Below are 22,677 nucleotides of genomic sequence, written 5' to 3'. Positions count from 1 at the left end.
GTCCACCACAAACAACGATAAGAATATTCGTCATGATTTGCTAAAAGTTTAGTAAATATGGATATGCTTACATGATTAAATGTAATTCTGAATCGTTGAAAGAGTTTCAATGTAAAGCAGAACGAATAGGAAGAATCGGTTAGGCAAAAAGATAAAAGTTTCTCCAATCTAAAAAGAAGGGAGAGTACTTAAGTATCGTGCTTTATGATTAACTTAGTGATTATGAAACTGTGTCATAATTGATCCTCTAAGGATACCTTAGTGCACTAGTATGGCTAAGAAGAGGAATTGGAAAATTTTGGAATGCTTAAATCAAAAGGTGAATCATACTTCATTCCAAAATCGAGTCTTAGAGTTGAACTCCAAGATTGTGACTTGAGTGACACATCTTAAGAAGGTTTATAACACTCATCAAATATGGAGAAGAAATGTTTCTTACTCTTGCACATTTGAAATTGGTAAGTTGTGATGTCTCGGATAAGACAAAGACCAACTAAGACCAATTGTGTGAAGTGTTTGTTTGATACGAATCCGCACTAACTCTTGAATATTGTTTGTCAAGGAATGTTTCTTGACAATAGAATCTTATATGTCAAGAGGTCAGTGGGAGTCTAAATGATCTTGAAAAGTTTCAAGAACTAATCAAGAGTAAACCTATTGTTAACACTAGCACACGACTTGAGGTTTATAACCTATCGTGTTGACATATTCTTCTTTCTATGCCAATCCAGTTGACTATGCATGTGAGTTCTATGAGTTCTCATATAAATGAATAAAGGCAAAGCACCTTAATCAATGAAAGTTCATTGTTCTATATGGGTGAGCTGCTCAACTACTTGGAAGACATGGTAGGCCCTTGTGCTGCCAGATGGCAAGAAATAAAGATTGAACAAGTTCAGTCCATATGAGTTTGGATTTGTCACAAACCTTGTCTTGTGATAATGGTTATGAAAAATTCACATGGATAGGAACACATACACCATAAAATCTAGGTGACAAGGTTTCTCTCCATTTCATGAAAATGATTGTGAGGAAACGCTTTCACTAGGAAGATTTTAAGGAGATAGCGATTGTGTAAATTGCATTCTCAAATTCGATTATGATTATGACATCCCTCTTCATAGTTCGAATTGTGAGATTTGGCAATTAGTCTGAACGTTTGGGACTTATTGATATAGTGTATGAGCTCAGATAAAGTCTTATTGAAGCATCACGTATCAGAAATATGAACTTTGATTAAGAAAGTCAATAAGTATTGATTTCTAGAAGTCCAGCTGTTTTCTGAGTACATGTCAAAAGCTAGTGGGAGCATAAGTGTTATGCTGGTAAAGATATAATTATCCTGTTAGTGGGAGCATGATTATTATGTTAAGTGTTGTAAGTTAGCAATATTAATTATAGAAAACAAAATTTTCAATTTGCAAAGTTCCAGAGGTTGAAAAGTTGTTTTGCTATAATTAAGGGAGAGAAATTTATACTTCATTTCTAATCTAATAAGCTTAGATCGAGAAATTTAAATCAAATTTAGTCAAAGGAGATATATGAATGTTATGTTGAAAAGGATCAACATAAGGAAATTCTATATATGGCAATATTATAGCAAGAGACTGGTAAAATATCATGTCTTTATGTAAGACATTATGTATCGTATCCCATACGCTTTGGGTATAGGATCAATTACATATGCTGTAATATTCGACCGTTCTGACTATTCAAAATGCCTAAGGCATTAAGAGGGAAAAGGACAAGAATCAGATATGACTAAAGTAAGTTAAACAACTGTCAATGACAATCTAAGGTTCGCCAAGGATTGGTCACTTATGGGCAGTTGGAAGTATAGTAATGGATTGAACATATTGACATTATTATGAATAGATAGGATACTATATAGAATGTGTTGTCATATGGAAAATATGGAAATGTTTCCATAATGGGAGTTGGATATTAAAGAATCTATGTGTAGGTTAAAAACTTTTATGCAAGAAGGATGTTCAAAGGAATGTACTTTGAATGTGAGACTTCATATCTATGGAGTTGTCTTGTAACAATCTCCAATAGAGCACTTTGTAATATCATTGGCAAAGTCTTTGTGACTTTGGTGCTATGTCATTACAAAAAGGATCATTACGTAAAATGTTAGAATCTAACACATATCAAGAATTTGCTATTCTTACACTTATGATAAGGATTGGTAATTATGAAATGAGCATCATTGGAAATGTGTTCAATTGATCTATTTCACAAAGTAAGGACGATAGGTAAACATAGTGTGCATGCTTGGAGCATGGGATGCCTATTGTTTCAATTCAAGTGTTAAGTTGATTATCCGAAACATTATACAATGAATAATGTGTAATCGATATGGTGATTAAATAAAAGGTGTTTTATTTATACTCAAAGTGATGAGACCATATTGTATTTGATTGTTCTTGTGTTTCATTTCGCATGTTTTGACTTCTCAAAAAATAAGATTATCAAAACATCCACCGTCAATCATACTTTGGAAGTAGGTAATGAGGTAAGATTGTCATGAATCCGACTGTAGATTGTCTAAGTGTTTAGACATAGAAAAAGTCTGTTGCAGTGTTCACCAGTGCTCCTGAAATAAGATTTGAGTATTGGATTAAGCCCACACTCACGTGAATCACTTCATGGATTTTATCATGAGTGATTGTGAGACGATAATATCTTATATTCTTGAAACGGAGACATATAGTTGCAGCTTACAAGTCGGTTTCTCATTGATAATATGTAAACGCACCAGTGACTTGGTGTCATAAAACATATTGTTGTGTGTGATTTGATGAGTAAATAGAGCAAGCATATGACTCAAATTTTATCCGTTCCTTTTACCCAAAGTGGGATAAAAGCGATATCTGTGGGCCCCTCGATGATTTAGTGATGACACCTAAGATCTTGGCCAATCCTGGACTAAATGATGTGTTCAATTGTAATATGTTGTCAGTCGTCATAAATCAGAAATTGGGAAACAACACATAGACAAAGAGAATGATTATAATCCATGTCTCATGTCTATACGATATCTTAAGAATGGAGGAATATATGATCCCTTATCTAAAGGACGCGTTGCTGATAATATCAGAGTTCGACATTGGCTTTTGAAAGCTATGATTGCTAATTAAATTCTGAAGTCGTACGCAATAATAATTATTAGACTTATCAATGTGGGAGACTGTTGGATTATGTATCTAAGCTCATAACTATTTTTGGTATGTACTTGATTTGATTATGAGCATGGTCCTTTTGGGTTGCCTTCACTCATGCAACTTGATAGGATGACAGGAGGAGAGAGAATAAAAGTTATTATATGAATAATAAATTAGTACTCAAAATGGTTTTATTAATATATTACAAGATTAATATATTATTTGGAAATCATATTATTTAATTAGTATTGATTAGAAATTAATTTGGTGATCAAAAGAGACTGATTAAATGATTGGGGATTAATATTGCAGATCATTGATAGTTGCAATTGGGCTGATGGATCATCTTGGAATAAGTTTGGACGAATTCTATGGGAAGCCCATAAAGAATTCGTCCAAGGGCTATTCTAGAAGATGTCCATGGGTTGCTTAAGGCTTAAGCAGTCATATTAGGGTTTCCACCTAAAACCCTAGCAGCCACAAGTATAAATAGACCCCATGACTAAGGATTTTCGGCCTAAGCATTCAAGAAAGAAACCCTAGACGAAATCCTTCTCTCCCAAGTCATCCTCCTTGCATTGGGTGTTTGTGACTCCATTAGAGGTGCAACACTTGGGGCACTAGGCTTTCAGAAGTCAAGATCAAGAAGGATTAAACTTTTTATTGCTACATAACAAGAGAGGTAAAGATTCTAACCCTAATCATATGTGATTTTCGATATATGTATGCTAGTCATAGGGTTATTGCTTTAGTAATTATAGTTGTATGTTCAAATTAAAAAACCTAGATCCAAAGAAATTAGGGTTGCATGTACACCATATGATTGATGTTATGCTCAAAACCCAACACAATGATCCACTTCCATAAATTCCCAAATTACTAAAATACCCTCAGAAGTCAAACTGGTCAACTCTTGGTCAAAGTCAAAGTCAACGGTCAAGGCCAACAGTCCATGTTGACTCCACTCGTCGAGTGCAGCTTACAAACTACTCGATTTCCTTCAGAACTCAGAAAGTCGCAAAAACCCTAGTCAAGTCGACGAGTTACCAAGTAACTCGTTCAGTCCATGCAGCATCCAAAATATTGGGAAAACCCTAACCAACTCGTCGAGTCATCTCGGTAACTCGCTGAGTTCATGCAGAATCCAGAAAGTGGGAAACCCTCATCCAACTCGTCGAGTTCCTTAAGTCCTTTTCTGATTCAGACGTTTCTAAGCGAAACCAAGGCTCCAAACTGTAGATCTAAACTCCTAGGGTGTAGTTACCAAGTAAAGTTGCTAACTTTACGTGCATGCAAGGCTTCAAGAAGCTAAAACACTCAAGACTAGCCTGAGGAATAGGTTTAGGGCAAGGAGAAGGGCCAAAGCTTCATAAAGCTTGAGGCTGTATGTTAATGACGGCCTAGAGGAGTCCAAATCTGAAGTTACAACTTCAAATCGTGCTCAAAATGAGAAATGCTTCAAGGATAAGCTAGAAATGGCCCTACACTCTTGGATGAATAGATCTAATAAGAGAATGATCAAGGTAATAACTTTTTACCTTCAAATGAATGCCAAAATGATGTAGATGTTGGATTTACAAGCCCCTTCTCGTTCCAAGCTCCTAACTCTTCAAACCTCTTCAAGAAATGCACCAAATACACACTTTTAGCCTTACACACACTCAAAATAGGGTTAGATAGATTAGGGTTTTCTTATGGACGTGAAAAGGTGATAAAGAGGCTGGAAGGAAGGACTTAAGGTCCTTTAAATAGGGTGAAAACCCTAAAAATTAGGGTTTTCATGCACAACCTCTACTTGTCGAGTTGGGGTCCTCCAACTCGTCGAGTAGGTTCCATAACCCATGCGGCCTGACCAGTCTCTACACGACGAGTTGGGGCATCTAACTCGTCGAGTAGGTCTCAAATAATGAATGCAAAAACTTTAAAATTTATACCTGGGAGTCGGGGTGTTACAAAAACTACACATATAATGAACACATACACATATAAAATAAACTCATAAACATGCAAAACCTATTTAGACATATAAACATGCATATACAAATTAAATAAATCACTAACTTGAAATTAAAACACATATTTTTTTATGTGCATCATGAAGACATTTTTACTATAATCAAATACACATACTTTCACATACATATACCACATATACACATACAGTCTTATAGAGACATTGATATATATATATATATATATATATATATATATATATATATATATATATATATATATATATATATATATATATATTCACATACATATACAAAATACACCTAGATATTATACCAAATATACACACATATGTCAAATTGCACATACATATACGAAATACACAATTGCATCCTACTTATATTTTCACATATATACATAATATTATCCTACTTAAACAAAATACACACGTTTTCATATACATATTATACACACATAGATACACCAAAGACACATATTTTCACATACATACACCAAATACACCAAAAAAACACTTGATAATGAAAAAAATACACCATTTATACACACATATGTGAAATTCCACAGAATATATACAAACACATATATTTTGGAAAAAAATCTTGAAATTCAAAGTAAACTGTCTGAACCTGTGGTGGCAGGAATTTAAGAGATGGTATAGTGTTGGGTGGTGGTCCTCGGTAGTGACAGTATACCCGATGGTGACCAAGACAAAGAGACCAAAAAAAGCTGAAATTGAAAATTATTTTCCAATTAATCATAAGATGGAGCTTCAAATCGATGTTACAAGAGAAAGAGAAAGGGAAATCATAAGTTAAAGCATACCGTTGCTAAAGCATACCGTTGCTGGAGATGCACAAGTTTTTGCCGGAAATTGATGTTCCCCTTCGTCGGTAATCTTACAATGAGGGGTTCCCCTTTGTCGGAATCTACTTGGTGGCTGAATCCGATTGTTGATGGACAGAAAAGGGGAAGAAAAAAAACCTAGAGCAAGTGTAGAAACGAAAGAAGCGGAAGGTGAAGACCCTGGGCGGTTTTCTTTCTTTCTTTTTATTTATTTATTTATTTGAGAAGGCGTACTGGCGACACTTCAACCTTTTGCGGCGACAAACATCAACAACTGCGACAATTCTGGAAGGAAGATTACCGCGTCTTTTTTTATTCCACCTTTAGCGGCGACAATTTCGACCTTTACCGATGACAATTTCGACCTTTAGCGGCGACAAATTGTCGCCGATATTGAGTTTGTGCGAAAATGAACCGTAGTCATTGGATTAGATCATCGATCGAACGATTGAGATTTACCGGAATGTGTTAGTGCGGATTCGGCCCCAAAGCATTACCGGCGACGTTATTAGCGGCGACATGACTTTTAGTGGCGACTCTCGCCGCTAAGAACGTTGCTAGTAATGATCTTGTTTCTTGTAGTGAGTATTCGTTTATTCACTATTTATTTTTTACCAGATTCATGAATAATTGTATTTTTTAAAATATTCACCAATCATTCGTTTAAATTACTCCTAAATTAATTATCTCAAAAAGCCAATTACAAAACAAAAAAAAATAATAAATAAAAATAAAAAAATAAAAAAAAGTTGTTACCTGATTAAAGTGTTCTTTTATAAAAGCGAGTTAATACTGATATATTATTTTAACATGCTTAGTGCAGAAAATTTTCATTACTATATACCTTACCTAATACAATTACTGAGCCTGTCCCCACCCCAATGTTTCTTTACTATATTATACCCAACCTAGTAGAATTATTGTGCCAGTAATTAAAGTAATTCGTTTTAAAAATGGAAAAGTAACATATTAGAATAATCAAAATGAATTAAAAAAACACGTTATTAGGAATTGCAGTTGTCTTTTCGGTGAGTATTGAAAGGGAAATTAAGATAAAAATTACTAAGGGATGCTTCTATCCATTTTATTTCTACCATCAAGCTTTTTCTTGAAGCTCTCAAGCTATTCCCTGAAGCTCTCAACTTTGTTTCCAGTTATATCAATTTCTACCCTCAAAATGTTGCATCTCATGGATAAGTTTGAACACCTGAAGATAGAATTTGAAGCTATAAAATTAGCAACCGACAACTTTGCTGATGAAAATTGCATCGGTAGAGGTGGATTTGGCAAAGTATACAAGGGAGAGCTCGTTCATTCCAAAGGGAAGATAGTTGTTGCTTTAAAGCGATTAGATCCAAAATTTGGACAAGGAAAGCCCGAGTTTTGGAAAGAGATCATTATGCTTTCTCTATACAAGCACGAGAATATTGTTTCTCTGTTAGGATTTTGTGACGAGAGTAACGAGAAGATTCTTGTGTATGAATATGCATCTAGGAAGTCTTGACTCATATCTCAATAACGACGATCTAACTTGGATTCGGCGACTTACTATCTGCATTGGAGTGGCACGTGGACTAGCATTCCTTCATAATCCTGGTGGAACCCAACAAAGAGTGTTACATCGTGATATTAAGAGTTCTAACATCCTACTAGATGAGAACTGGAATGATATTATGAGTTCTAACATCCTACTAGATGAGAACTGGAATGCTAAGATCTGAGATCTAGGTCTCTCCAAATTTGGCCCTGCCAATCAAAAATACACATTTCTTGTCACCCATGCCGTAGGCACTTTTGGGTATTGTGATCCACTATACATTGAAACAGGGTTATTAACTAAAGAATCAGATGTTTATTCTTTTGGGGTAGTGTTATTTGAAGTATTGTGAGGGAGGTTGTGTATGACTAACAATAATGGCATTCATCAGTCTTTAACAGGTTTGGTGCGAGAGTACTATTCACAAAACAAAATAAGTGATCTTATATGTGGTAATATAAAAGAAGGAATGAATCCAAAATCATTGGATACATTTGTCACAATAGCTTATCGATGTATTAAGAGAGACTTGGAAGACCGTCCATTGATGGCCGACGTCTTGAGCAAACTTGAAAGTGCATTAGAATATCAAGTAAGTAATTAATGATGTTCCTTTATCACGTGTCACGTGTGTTTAGTTTGGACTGGATTGTCATTAATCAACCTATGCTAAAAGATTATATATAATCCACTGGGAAATTATTGGATAATAATCCGTGACCGAATTGTATGACAATCTTATTACTGAATTTGAGATAACATTTTAAAATTTTGGATGCAAAAAGTATGATTTTTATATTTTTATTTGATAAACTCATTTAATGATTATTTTGCAATTTATATTAGTCACCATGACATTATGATACAATTTAGTTATTACTAGTATAGTTATAGATATTCATAAACATTGTTTCTAATAAACTATTTAAATATTTACTTTTGATAGCAACCTTCAAAACCTTTATATATTCACTACATACTTCTATAAAGTTTATTTTACTTACGATATTTAATTATTAAAATATAAAGATACAAAAAACTGATATGATTGAAAGACACTATCAATTGCTAATGCTATACGTACATGTAGATAATTACGTGAAACTGGATTTCAACATAGTTTGCGGATGTTAATATCTATTTATTTTTGTGAAATTTCAAAATTAGCAAGGAGCTCGTTCACAATCTATCATCACTAAGCAACCACATAGCCATCCAAGCACTGCTGATTCCGATACATGGTTCAAACGAATATGGGCAAAGGTATATATGTATATAATTTTTCTGTATTACATTGTTTTAATGCATTTAAGGGTCTTGTATGTATATCTTCAATGATTGCTTATATGTAGTTTTTTTGTTTGTGTGTCGTACAGTTTGGGCTGGATTCATCTGGTTCGACACAAAACCAAGAACAGTCAAGTAGCCATGATGAAGGTAACACAACCCAGGAGAAAAGCGGCGAAAGCAGAGGTCATAAATTGTTCAAACGAAATAAGGAAAAGGTGTGTATATTTTACCTTTCAGTAGTTTCTAAATTTCTTCAGATGTCACCTGCTCAGAATTCAACTTCCCTTTTTTTCAAGTTAATTTTATTTATGATTGTGTAATTCATTTGCTTGATTTGTTGTTCAGTCTGATGAAATGCAGTCAAACTCTGTGGCTAATAGTGTAAACCCCTCCAATTCAGGTATTTGTGAACCTGACTATCATTAACCTATAATAGAAACACACTTATATACCACACACCAAACAGTGCACCACCAGTTCAAAATGGTGTTGATCTCAATACCCTGAAAGTTTGTGGTATCAACACAAAATCTGCTCAAAAGAATCTTAACAATACACACTTGGATATTGCTTGGATCGTGATTGAATCAATTTACGAAATCTGTAATTCGTCCCTTATTGTTTGAGGTTACACGAATTGAGAAGTAGGATTTCAAGCGTAATCCAAAATCATAAAAGAAAGAATACCTTGAGATGATATGTGTTCTTGACAGGCAGAGGATTGCAGAGAGAAGGAGAAGTCGATAGTTTTGTGGATAGTAATACTAAATAGTAAATACATTAAAATATGTTGATAACAGAAAAACTACCAACAGAAGAACCCATCACTACACATGCACAAGTCTTATGATGATAGATATTTATTTGCGATACGGAAAAAATGCAGGTTATCAGACCAAAGAGGCCACATCAAAGGGTAAGCAGGATGTAGTTGTCCAGCCTATTATTGTCCCTGCTCTTCAGGTGGACGAGTTGAAGGAAATCACTTATGACTTTTGTTCAGTGTCATTCATTGAGGAGGGAATGTATGGAAGAGTGTATTATGGTGTCTTAAAAAGTGGGCAGGTTGCAGCTATTAAAAAGTTTGACTACTCTACAAAGCAACCAGACCACGACTTTTTAGCTCAGATTTCTATGGTATCAAGGCTTAAACACGAAAATGTGGTCGAGCTACTTGGATATTGTGTAGATAGTGATTGGACTGTACTTGCTTATGAGTTTGCTTCAATTGGCTCTCTGTACGATATTCTTCATGGACGAAAAGATTATATAGGTGCACGACCAGGTCCTGCTCTATCATGGTCCCAAAGAGTTAAAATTGCTGTTGGGGCTGCAAAAGGGCTTGAATACTTGCATGAGAAGACACAACCTCCAATTATTCATGCAGATATGAAGTCCAGTAATGTTCTTCTTTTTGAAGACTATGTGGCTAAGATTAGAGATATTGATTTAACACGAAAAACCCCAGACATGGCAGCATGTCTTCATTCTGTCAGTTCTCATGATACCTTAATTTGGTTATCATGCACCTGAATATGCCATGACCGGAGTGATAAATTCAAAGAGTGACATTTACAGCTTTGGAGTTATTCTGATGGAACTCTTGACTGGACGAAAACTTGTTGACCATACTTTGCCACGTGGTCAACAGAGTCTAGTCACCTGGGCAACACCAAGACTTAGTGAAGATAAGGTGTTACATTGTGTTGATGCTAGACTGACTGGAGAATACCCGCCACAAGCAGTTGCCAAGATGGCGGAAGTAGCGGCTGTGTGTGTGCAGTATGATGCTGATTTTAGACCAAACATGAGCATTGTTGTTAAAGAACTGCAGTCATTGTTGAATGGTCATGCTGGACCCCCCAACTGAATTGCCACGCTTGTGCTCATTTATGTGGTTGCGTAAATTTATGCATTGTATTAAAATCATTCTTTTGTTAATTAGAGCTGTGTCAAAATGGTTCAAAACTGCTTTTCAAAGGTAAGTATATTACCTATTTTCGATATATAAAATAAGCAAGAATGTATTATGCTGAGCCACAGTCTACGTTGGTCGTTAGATATAAAAACACATCACCAAAGCTAAATAACTACGTAAGTATAAAATGTATTGTTGTTACCAAACAGAAGCAATTAATCTCTATAGTTCTTCTGGAGAAGATTTATAAACAAGAATATGAGAACACTGAAATGTTGCATATGAATAAGAAAAATAAACAGATTAAGGGATAAATATATTGAAAATAGTTGCATATAAACTGCAAAATTAGAGATCCTTATTGGTGTACAGAGACCTTCATTGAACTCTCAACTCTCATAACAAAATTTTTAAAACTCACAACAATATGCTCTCTTAAACACTAAAACATCATGCATATTTAGGTTGGAAATTAAATGAAAGGCATAAAGTAATCAAATTTCATATGATTAGTCTTAACACCATATCCTAACCTATTTCTGTCACTATTTTTTGTGCCGGCTTCATTACTTTGTGTTACAGCATTGAGGCATTCCGGTATGGTAGCAACCAGCACATTTTGGGTTGATGACGCAATGTGTTGAGAATGTTAACATTATTCCATACTATTGTGGTGGATTGTTCAAATTACTAATTGAACACGTCAATTCAATCTAAGCGAGACCTAGCACTTTAATCATTTAATTAAATTAATAATAAGATCCATTAGGATGTATTTTAAACGTTTTAAAATACTAGGGTTTATAATAAATTTCAAAATTAAGATAATTTAAATTTAAGATAAACAAAATATTTAATTGTTAAGTTCCATTAATATCCAATTAATTATTTAAGCACTTAAAAATCAATTATATTAATCACAAAATAATTAATTATGTCAAATGCTAATCTGCTAACTTCTAGGCTTTTAATTTATCATGATGGATACTCAAAAATCGGATTTGGGGATAAACATAACAAGTAGATATTATATAAAAGCTGTTAACGTAGATTAAGCAAGAAAATCCTGTCCGAATTGAGCTCACGTCGTGAGCTGCGACAAACCCGAAAATATGTTTCTTTCCTGATTTACCAATGTGAAAATACAAGAAAGATAACCCTACGCTCTGATACCACTGATGGGTTTTTGAGGTTACATGTCCAATGTCATAAGCGGAAAAATAATCAAAACAATTTCAATTAATTAGAGCACATGCAACCTACTTTGACCTACGTCTTTCAAGTATAACAAGATACTATGAATGGCTAATCTACAAAACTTTTCATATGAACAAACTAATTCATAAGACAAGAAATCTAACCTTTAAGATTGTTATTATAAACAATCTTGAATCCTTACATGAAAAACCTTTGGTAGCAAGCAAGTGTCGTGCCACTAATGGTTCATACCAAATCCCTAGCAACCAAGGGACTTGAACAGAGAGAGTGGGAGAGAAAAATAGAAGCAAAAATCGGAATTTCCTCTAAGGAATAAGCCATGGACGAAATTAAACCCAAAGAGGGGTTTATATAGGTGTTACGAAAGTATTGAATAAAGTAGGTATCTCCATGATAACCCTAATCCAAGGCACCCTTAGAGCCTTAGGCGTCCAAGGCACCCTTAAAGCCTAAGGAAACCCTAGAAACATTCTAGATTTTGTGCCCCCCTCTTTATGGGAGGTTTTAGAATTCTTCAATGCTCAACTATTGAACATAGTCTACTATTGTCCTCCTACTTTTAATTAATCCAGTTAATCACAAAATTAATCCAGTTAATTTATATTTAATTCTTAATTAAATGTTACTATTTTCTAATTAATATATTATTCTCATAATATATTAAAAAATTATTTATTTTGATTTCTAATTAATTTATTAGTCATATAATAAATTAATAAATCATTCTCTCTTTCTAAAACTTATCATATTCAATTGCTAGGTCTTAAGACAACACAAAAGGACTATGCTACTATCAATTCAAGTTGATATCAATTATAGTTATGGATTTAAACACCTAATCCAATTGTTGTAACTAGAACCAGAACGAAATCTACAACTATAAAACGAAAAAAGGACTTGAACTAGAACAAGAACGCTAGAATAACACCAAATCAAATGCTATGAAATCTGATATGGATCCCAACACTAGTGACAAAAACGGAGGCGGAAACGAAAAATATATTTATCAAAACAAAGATTAATTCAAACAAGACATCTCTTTGTTTCAAAACTTTAAACCAAATACCTCATAAGAAAAAAAAATGACTATATAAGGTGACGCAAGAGTAAAAGATAAACCTAAAGAACAAGAAAACTTTTTATAAGACTAAACTTAAGTAGAAAAACATTAAAACCCTTAACAAACATATTTGTAACAAGAAGGTAAGACCAAGGAATTAATATTGTTTTTAATATGAAGTGACATTCTTGCAAAAGTAAAACAATATTTTTTTAAGAAGCTTTCAAAATAAACAAAAAGAACAAGAGTTGAACCGGAAACATTAAGAATAACAAGACTAGGAAACTTTCAACGACCAAGGTTTTCAAGAGCTCTGACAACAAAAGAAAAAAATGTAATAAAACTTTCGACTAAGTTTCATAATTGATAGAGAATTGTAATAAAAGAAAAGTGTAATAAAAGCAAACTAATACTAATACTGAATACGGGCATATACCTGCAGCAACCAAACAAACAAAACTTCGAACAATAATTAAAATGGACAAACGATGAACGGTACCAGACGATTAATAGTAACGACGAAGAATACTTGCGATGGATAGTATGAATGATGAATAGTGAAACACCATACAAAAAACGCGACGCGGTTAGAATTATCTCGGCGAGCAATCGACGAATAAAGGTATTTTCGCAGCGGCAGTGAGATATCATGGTGTGAAAATGACGACAAAAGGCATTTTGGAGCGTAAAATACAAAAAACAGCATGAAAAAACGACGAAACAACAACAAGTGAAGCCCTTAAAAATGACAAAACTGAACAAAACAAGCAAACAAAATACATAAACAAATCAGAAAATTTTACCAAAAATCGCAAATTTTACAACTCCATGTTCGCGGAGAGATTCACAAATTGCGATAAGATTCACACAACCGCTTCGAAAAATATCCATCAACAAGTATTTTTGTGGAGCGATATAACATATCGCAACACGAAATCGATGAAAAACAAACATCTAAAACTAGAAAGTAACAGTAATAATACCCTGAAAACGACAAATTCGAACGAAATAAAGAAGCAAATAAAAAAAAACATATCAAAAAATCATAAAAGATAAAAGATAGATCGAACACGACTCTGATACAATGTAAACTAAACTAATAAGTACCTACAAAGAAATAATATTAATATACAACTAGGGTTACATTGGAGATAGAAAATTGTTAATAAAAAGAAAGGTAAATAATACTTAAATAAAAAAACTATCTATAGTTAATCTAGCTAATGGGAAAAACATTAGGTCCTAAGCTAAACAAAAGGTCGAATACAAAAAGAACCCAAATAACATATTATGCTAACATTAGTGACACAAACCATTCATGTAATTTACTCCAAACATACTTATTTCAAATAGCCAATTTCTACAAAAAGATTTGTTATTCGAAGACAGAGGTTTGATTGCTCGGTCGTGCAACTCCTCGTTTGTCACTTTGGCTCCTAAAGTGAAAGAGCCAACCCTCTTAAGTGATTGCACACCGATTAGTCTAATCGGGTGCATGCACAATATTTTCTATAAAATTCTCTCCGTGAGAATCAGGATGGTAATTGGGAAGGTATTAGGACTCTACCAATTAGGAATACTTGATGGACCGCTCATTGTCAACGAACTATGCTCTTGGGCGAAGAGTATCAAGAAGAAAATCCTATTTAAAGTAGACTTTCATAAGGCGTTTGATTCTACCAACTGCGAATACTTGGATTCAGTAACGACGCAAATGGGGTTTGGAAATAAATGGAGACTGTGGATTCGAGGATGTCTCTCATCAACTCGAGCATCCGTATTAGTCAATTGGTCTCCATTCGAAGAATTTTTGATTTCGAAAGGTGTTAGGCAAGGTGACCCACTCTCACTTTTCTTATTCATCATTGTTATGGAAGGATTAAACGTAGCTATCAAATCGGCTGTTGAAAAAGGAAATCTTCAAGGCATTCACATTCCTAAAAATGGTCCATTGAGATCTCACTTATTTTATGCAGATGACACATTGTTTTTGGGTCAATGGTGTAAATTAATCTTAAAAATCTTGCACGAATACTCAAATTCTTTCATGTGTCGTCGGGACTTAAGGTCAACTTCAACAAATCGAAAGTATATGGAGTGGGAGTATCGAATATGAAAAACATCACAATGGACTAGCATATTGGGATGTAAGGTGGGTGATATGCCATTTACCTACCTCGGAGTCTTGGTAGGAGCAAACATGATCCATGCTAAGAACTAGAAGCCTGTAATTGATAAATTCTACTCTAAACTTTCGGGATGGAAATCTAAGACCTTGTCATTTGGGGGGCAACATACGCTCATTAATTATGTCTTAGGGAACTTGCCAACCTACTTTCTGTCGTTCTTCGGAGCTCCCTTGTGAATGCTTGATTCTAATAAAAAAATAAGGCGTAGATTCCAGTGGGGGTGCTGAAGGATGTAGCTGAGTGGGGTGTGCCGAAGGATGTAGCTGAAGGACGTAGCAAGATCAGCTAGGTGGCTTGGGAGAAAGAAGGATCAAGGAGGACCGGGAGTTGGATCTATCAAATCACTCAATATAGCCTTACCGGTAAAATGGTGGTGGCGCCTCAAACCAGAACCTGATACACTTTGGGCGCGGGTTATAGGAGGGATACATAATCTTAGTAACAAACCAATTGATTACTTGTCAAAAAGAAAAGTTGTTGGAGTTTAGAGAAATATAGTAAACAACAAAATAGTTATTGAAGACTTGGGGATTAGATTTAATGATATTTTCAAAAAATCTTTCAGGTCTGGTGAAATTACACAATTTTGGAATGACATCTGGTTGGAGAATAGCACACTCAAAGCAAAATATACAAAACTATACGAGTTAGAAAAGAAAAAATCATGCTTTGTGGCTGAGCAAATTAGTGACACGGGATATAGAGGGAAGTGGTATACATGTCTAGTTGGTGATGGTTGTACATTTGAGTACAACTTCCTAATGCGCGACATAGGTGCTATTCAAATAAGAAGTAGAGTGGACCACATTTAAGGGCTGTTTCATTTGGTACTGACCGACTCCAGTCAGAAGTTTTTGTTTGAGTCGGTCCAATCAGAATGTTTGATTTGTATCTGAGCCAAAATATACTTCTGATTCGGTCCAAAAAATTGACTGACTCGGTCTACCAAAAAATCATAGCTCACCGAGTGAATGAAGAAAAAAAGACAAGCTTTTCCCTCCATTTTACGCATCGATCCTGCCACCAAAAATCTAATTCCAAAGGGCTGAAGTTTCTGTCATCACTACGAATATGAGGAACACCAAATTTCTAGAAACACTACGAAGGCTTGGACCCATATAAAGGAAAGAAATAATTCCTGACATATCTAAAATTTAAGAATACCATATCGTTATCTTGAGATCCTGGACTTAGGTCGATGTCGTCGAGAGTTTCAGCAATGGGAGCAGTTTTGGCCTTCATCGATGATAATACACACTAAAAATCCTCAAATTTCGAAATAAAAATGTCTAGATCTTCATCAAAAAGCAAACCTGTAAGGTTAACTCAACTCCAAATTTGGTCTTTTCTTGAATTGATGATATACCAAGACGGGAGTAGGGGTAGAAAACAGAGGATATGAAGATCGAATGTGTATGTTGTCGGCATATAATTTTTATGGTTTAGGGTTTCCATATTTTAAAAGTGAGAAAATATAAAAGTAGAGATATAGTTTAGGTGGTGGGGCTTGAAGCCGCCGTGTTTTTTTTTTTAAACAATGATTTATCATCCTTAATAAATAAAGAAGTTTTTGCCAAATGGCATGCTCTCCTTGAATTTGACAAATGTCAATTTCTGGTAATTTACAATTAAATCATTTCCACTTGTTAGTATAAGACAATGCCACCAATAAAAAACGTATATGCCCTAATTAAACTAAATAAATCAAGCAATTCAGCGAAATTTTTTAAACGAATATTGGGAAAATCTTCAAACTTCCATTCAGTTCTGATCCTCCAACAATCAAGCATCAAGCATCGGTTATATTGTTTCTTTACAAATGTAAGCTTGATTTCATGAATCATTCATATTTCAAAACTTTTACTTGATTTGCTTCAAAACTTTTACTTGATTTGCTTCAAATCGGTCAATGAAAGATTTTTGTTTGTATATTTCAATCAATCGAAAATTACATTAATTTAGTTTCCGTATTAAACTTCAATTTCAGTTCAATCAAATATTTTCCTTTCCTTATATCTTGGTTCTTATAATGTTATTACCACATCATTTTATTCACCGTGAAAAGTTGAAGAAATGCAAAATCGGCGACAAGAAGACTGAGGAGGACAACAGGTTAGTATCTCCTTGTATTTTTAAGTATACCATATTAATTTTGTTTTATTCTTTCTGTAAAAGACAGTCTAATAACACCATTTGATATATGTGTTGGATTAGGTGTCTAAGCCCATAACTATAATTGTTATGTAGTTGAATTGATAGTAGCAATGTCCTTTTGGGTTGCCTTCAAACCTGGCAATTGAATAGGATAATTGTTGGAGAGAGAAGAATGATTTATTAATTTATTGCTTGGTTAATAAATTAATAATCAAGATAAATGATTTATTATTGTATTATGGATATAATATATTAATTAGAAATCATATTGTTTAATTAATCTTTAATCAGAAATTAATTTGGAATTAATTTTAGGATTAAAGGAATTAATTGAAACTGCAGGGACTAAAGGTGACAATGTTCAAAAGTTGTGCATTGAGCATTCTAGAACCTCCCTTAGAGGTGGGGAACGAAATCTAGAGTGTCCTAGGGTTTCCTTGGGCTCTAAGGGTGCCTTGGAAGCCTTAGGGAGGAAGTTAAGGGATTAGGGTTATCTAAGATACACCTGCCTTATCCTAAACCTTCCTTATCACCTATATAAACCCCTATAGGGTTGGATTTCGTCGAAGGCACTCCAAGAAAGGCTAAGGGCCGAAATTCTACTCTACTTCTCTCTCTCCATAGTAATCCTTGGTTGCTAGGTTTGTTTGTGAGCCATTAGAGGCGCGACACTTGTGGCGCTTGCTACCAAAGTTCAAGATCTTCAAGGATTTGATTGTTATTACAATATAACAATCAAGGTATGTATCCTAACCCTAATTATATGTTAATTTCGAAAATTAAATGTGCCTCCTAGGGTTTCTAGTTTTTGTGTTCAATGCTTGTATGTCTAATAGTGAAAACATAGATCCTCAAATTAGGGTTGCATGCACACATAGGATTGTTTGTTATGTACAAAACCCATCAATATGTTCACCACATGCTCGATGTAATGCCAAAAAGGTTTTCTATGTTTTTTCCATTACCGAAAGAATTGTTCTTCTTATCCTACATTTCGATTTTTTTTCCTGCATATCATATACTAAAATCAAGTTATAAAAAAATTGATGCTTTTTTGATTATCTTTTATATGTAACCGTGGTGTGTGTATTATGTAACATCCCGACTCCCCGGTATAAATTTAAATTGTTTTTATGCATTTTAACAGGGAAACTCGACGAGCTGGAGGTCACAACTCATCGAGTAGAGATCGAGATGGCCGTGTGAATTTTAGAATCAACTCAATGAGTTGGAGGACCCCAACTCAACGAGTAGGAGCTGAGTGTAAAAACCCTAATTTTCAGGGTTTGTACCCTATTTAAAGGACCTTAAGCCTTTCATTCTGCCTCCCTTATCACCTTAATTAGCACCCTGAGAGAAACCCTAAACGAGCTGTTATCATCTGAGAGAGAGAGAGAGGGAGAGAGAGAGAGAGAGAGAGAGAGGATAAGTGTGTGTGTTGTGGTGTATTGTTGGAAGGAGCTTGAGGAGCAAAAGGCTTGGAACGAGAAGGAGTCCTTGGATCCGGAATTTATTCAGCATTAACAACCATTTGGAGGTAAAAAGCTATTACCTTGACCATTTGATTGATAGATCTCTTCATTAGAAAGTTTATGGCCATTTTAGCATTTCCCTTGGGTCCTTGGGGCAGACGGAGTCACTAGTGGGCAGGGACGGACGCAGGATTTCTCGGTAGGGGGTGCACAGGAAAGTTAGGGGTTGCACGACAGTAGAAAAAATAAAATTTTTAAAAATTTTCGAAAATTTTTCCACTACGGCCGGAAAAGTTAGGGGTTGCCGGTGCCACCGGTGACCACCCCTAAATCCGCCCCTGCTAGTGGGTTGGGCTGTGGGATGTGTCGGCACCGACGGTACCATCGGTTTAGGATACCTTGCACCAAGGGATAAGCGGTTTGGAGTATTGATTTTGATTTTGCGGGTTTATGAACCCGTCAAGTTGCATGCATGTGAAAAGTAAATGTGATAATTCAAATGTGAAAAGTAAACCATTCATTGCCACTTTTTTGTATTTAATGCATCCTTCGCTTTTTTTTGTTTTATTTTTTAATATAAATTTATAATCACTCACATTTCATTTAATATAAATTTGTGAGTTTGTGTGAGAAATTTTAACAAAGAGTTTATTTTCAAAGGATGTGGAAAGTGGAAAGTGGGTTGAGTGGGTTGAGTGGGTTGGGAAAAATAGGATTTCAATGTGTTGTGGGTTGGGAAAGATTGAAGTGAGAGAATAGAAAAAAGCTGATATGGCAGTGGGTTGAATGGGTTGAGAGGGAAGGACTCCCTCCTCCCTTAGGGAGGAGGGAGTCGTTCCCTCCCAACCCACTGTCACATCAATTTTTCTCTTTTATTTTTCTTCATCTTTCCGAACCCACAACATACGAAAATCCTATCTTTTTGAACAGGGAGGAGGGAGTCCTTCCCTCTCAACCCACTGTCACATCAATTTTTCTCTTTTATTTTTCTTCATCTTTCCGAACCCACAACATACGAAAATCCTATCTTTTTGAACCCACTCAACCCACTCAATTAAAAAAAATACAAAACAACTAAGGTACAAGTTTTAAAACACATGGTACAAGAGAAAATAAGAAAGAAAAGTAGAGAGTGATGATTAAGTGGGTTAGTGAAACCAATCAACCCACTCGTTGAAGCGGGAGTGGTACCGCCGATAACTCTATTGCTAATTAAGATTTTATATTTGATTGTTTTGTATTTTTTTTTAATTGAGTGGGTTCAAAAATATATGATTTCAGTGTGTTGTGGGTTCGGAAATATGAAGAAAAACAAAAGAGAAAAAATGATGTGGCAGTAGGTTCAGTGGGTTGGGAGAAAATGACTCATTCCCTCCCAACCCACGGAACCCACTGCCACATCACTTTTTCTCTTTTGTTTTTCTTCATCTTTCCGAACTCACAACATACGGAAATCATATCTTTTTGAACCCACTCAACCCACGCAATTAAAAAAAAATACAAAACAATCAAATGTAAAATCTTAATTAGCAATAGAGTTATCGGCGGTACCACACCCGCTTCAACGAGTGGGTTGATTGGTTTCACTAACCCACTTCATCATCTCTCTCTACTTTCTCTTTCTTATTTTCTCTTGTACCATGTGTTTTAAAACTTGTACCTTAGTTGTTTTGTATTTTTTTTAATTGAGTGAGTTGAGTGGGTTCAAGAAGATAGGATTTCCGTGTGTTGTGGGTTCGGAAAGATGAAGAAAAATAAAAGAGAAAAAATGATGTGGCAGTGGGTTCGGTGGGTTGGGAGGGAACGACTCCCTCATTTCTTATCGGCTTTGAGCTTATCCTGCAGCCAAGACTTCAGATCTGGACGTATTCTAGCGGGTAAAAAAACGGGAAGCAGCGGTACCGCCGGTACCGCTTATATGTCATTCCTTGCTCTTGCGGTTTCAGCGGGTTAAGTTGCTAAATGTATTCCAGCGGTTTGGTGAACCCAATATATTAGCTTGCGTCCTGTTCCTGTATTATTTTGTTTTCATTGGAAAATGTGAATTGATTTAACGTGCCTTTTACCAAAACATATGCATGCGAATTAATCGATTGAACTGCGTTTAATTCTTTTACCCATCAACTTTTTTATTCTTTTATATATATATATATATATATATATATATATATATATATATATATATATATATATATATATATATATATATATATATATATATACTACCAAGACATTAAATATTATTTGTAATATTATTTTTAAAAAATTTATTTTAAGTTAGGAAAATTCTATTTTTAAATGAAAAATATTATATTATATTTTATTTTATATTTTCTAATTTACTTAAATAAAAAATAATGATGGAGAAAATGGATTTGATGGGTTGAGAAAAATAGGGTTTTCATGTGTTGTGGGTTGTGAAAAATAGAAGAAAGAGAAAAAAAAAAGTTGTTGTGGCAGTGGGTTTAGTGGGTTGGGAGGGAAGGACTCCCTCCTCCCTTAGAGATAAAACACATCATCAAAGCTAAATAACTACATTAGTATAAAATTTATGTTCTTACCAAACAAAAAAGCAATTGATGATGAGTGAACCATCTCTATAGTTTTTCTGGAGAAGATTTATCAACAAGAATATGAGAACACTGAAAAGTTGCATATGAAAAAAAAAAAACAGATCAAGGGATAAATATAATGAAAATAGTTTCATATAAACTGCAAAATTAGAGAACCTTGTTGCTTAGTCTTAACACCAATATGATGTCTTAAACACTAAAACATCATACATATTTAGGTTGGACATTAAACGAAAGGCATAAAGTAATCAAATTTCATATGATTAGTCTTAACACCATATCCTAACCTATTTTTGTCACTATTTTTTGTGTCGGCTTCATTACTTTGTGTTACAGCATTAAGGCATTCCGGTATGGTAGCAACCAACACATTTTGAGGTTGCTGTGACAATGTGGTGAGAATGTTAAACGACAGCCCATATTATTGTGGTGGATTGTGTTGTGGTGTGGTCACCATCCCAATTAATCACATCCCAATGTTATTTTCTCTCTCTATATCTCTCTTAACATTTAATTAGGAGTAAATTACATGATCCTTAGGAGTAAATTACATGATCCATCCCTCGTGTATGTGACAAAAGACATTGTTAATCCTATTGTAAGAAATTAACTCGGATCGTCCCTTATTTCATAAAAAGGTGTACATTTCGTCTCTACAAACATGAAATGATTGTATTTCCCTTTTTTCTCATTTAATTTTCTGGTTTATTCTTGTCTCATTTATTCTTTTATTGAAATAAATGTAACCAACAACCATTTCTCTCCTCTATTTCTCTTCAACAACTTTCCACCCTTGACTTCTCACCACCACCAACACCAGAAACCACTGTTCATCATCGCTAACTACCACTAGAAACCACCACTCCCCCCCCCCCTTTATCCCTCTATTTCTTATCCTCTCTCTAACAACTTTTTCTTGAGTTGAACTTAATAACGGAAATAGATGGAAGTGAGAAGAAAATAAAAGAAATTGGTGTTCGTAAGTTTCACTAAATGAAATAATGATGGGTTTTTCTATGCATCTATATACAGAAATTATGCAACAAAAGCATTGAATACAAACCCTAAGTGTACATGCACCCAAGATCTAGGTATTGTTCGATATTAAACTAGGCTTAGATATTCTTATTTTTAGTAGGATTATGTGAGTTAGTAAATGGTGTCGGTTAATAGAAGTTAGTGGCAGTTAACATGCCTGTTCTAAACCAGTATGAGTGACAAGTCACGATGGTTCATGTATTCTCTGCATATAAGTGCATGTAAAATCAAATATGTTTGTTGA

At 34.6% G+C, this 22,677-nt stretch overlaps 1 pseudogene across 1 annotated transcript; it reads left to right on the top strand.

Annotated features, from left to right (window-relative positions):
* Positions 1-7,062: 7,062 nt before the first annotated feature.
* LOC145116839 (pto-interacting protein 1-like) lies at positions 7,063-10,847 on the top strand (annotated as a pseudogene). Its single transcript, XR_013712326.1, has 5 exons — positions 7,063-8,113; positions 8,689-8,784; positions 8,898-9,026; positions 9,157-9,211; positions 9,698-10,847. The product of XR_013712326.1 is annotated as a pto-interacting protein 1-like (transcript).
* The last annotated feature ends 11,830 nt before the right edge of the window (positions 10,848-22,677 follow it).

Source organism: Lactuca virosa, chromosome 5 (genome assembly GCF_052849685.1).
Source record: "Lactuca virosa cultivar CGN04683 chromosome 5, Lactuca_virosa_CGN04683_v6, whole genome shotgun sequence".
Lineage (NCBI taxonomy): Eukaryota > Viridiplantae > Streptophyta > Magnoliopsida > Asterales > Asteraceae > Lactuca > Lactuca virosa.
This window is presented reverse-complemented; position numbering and strand designations above follow the sequence as displayed.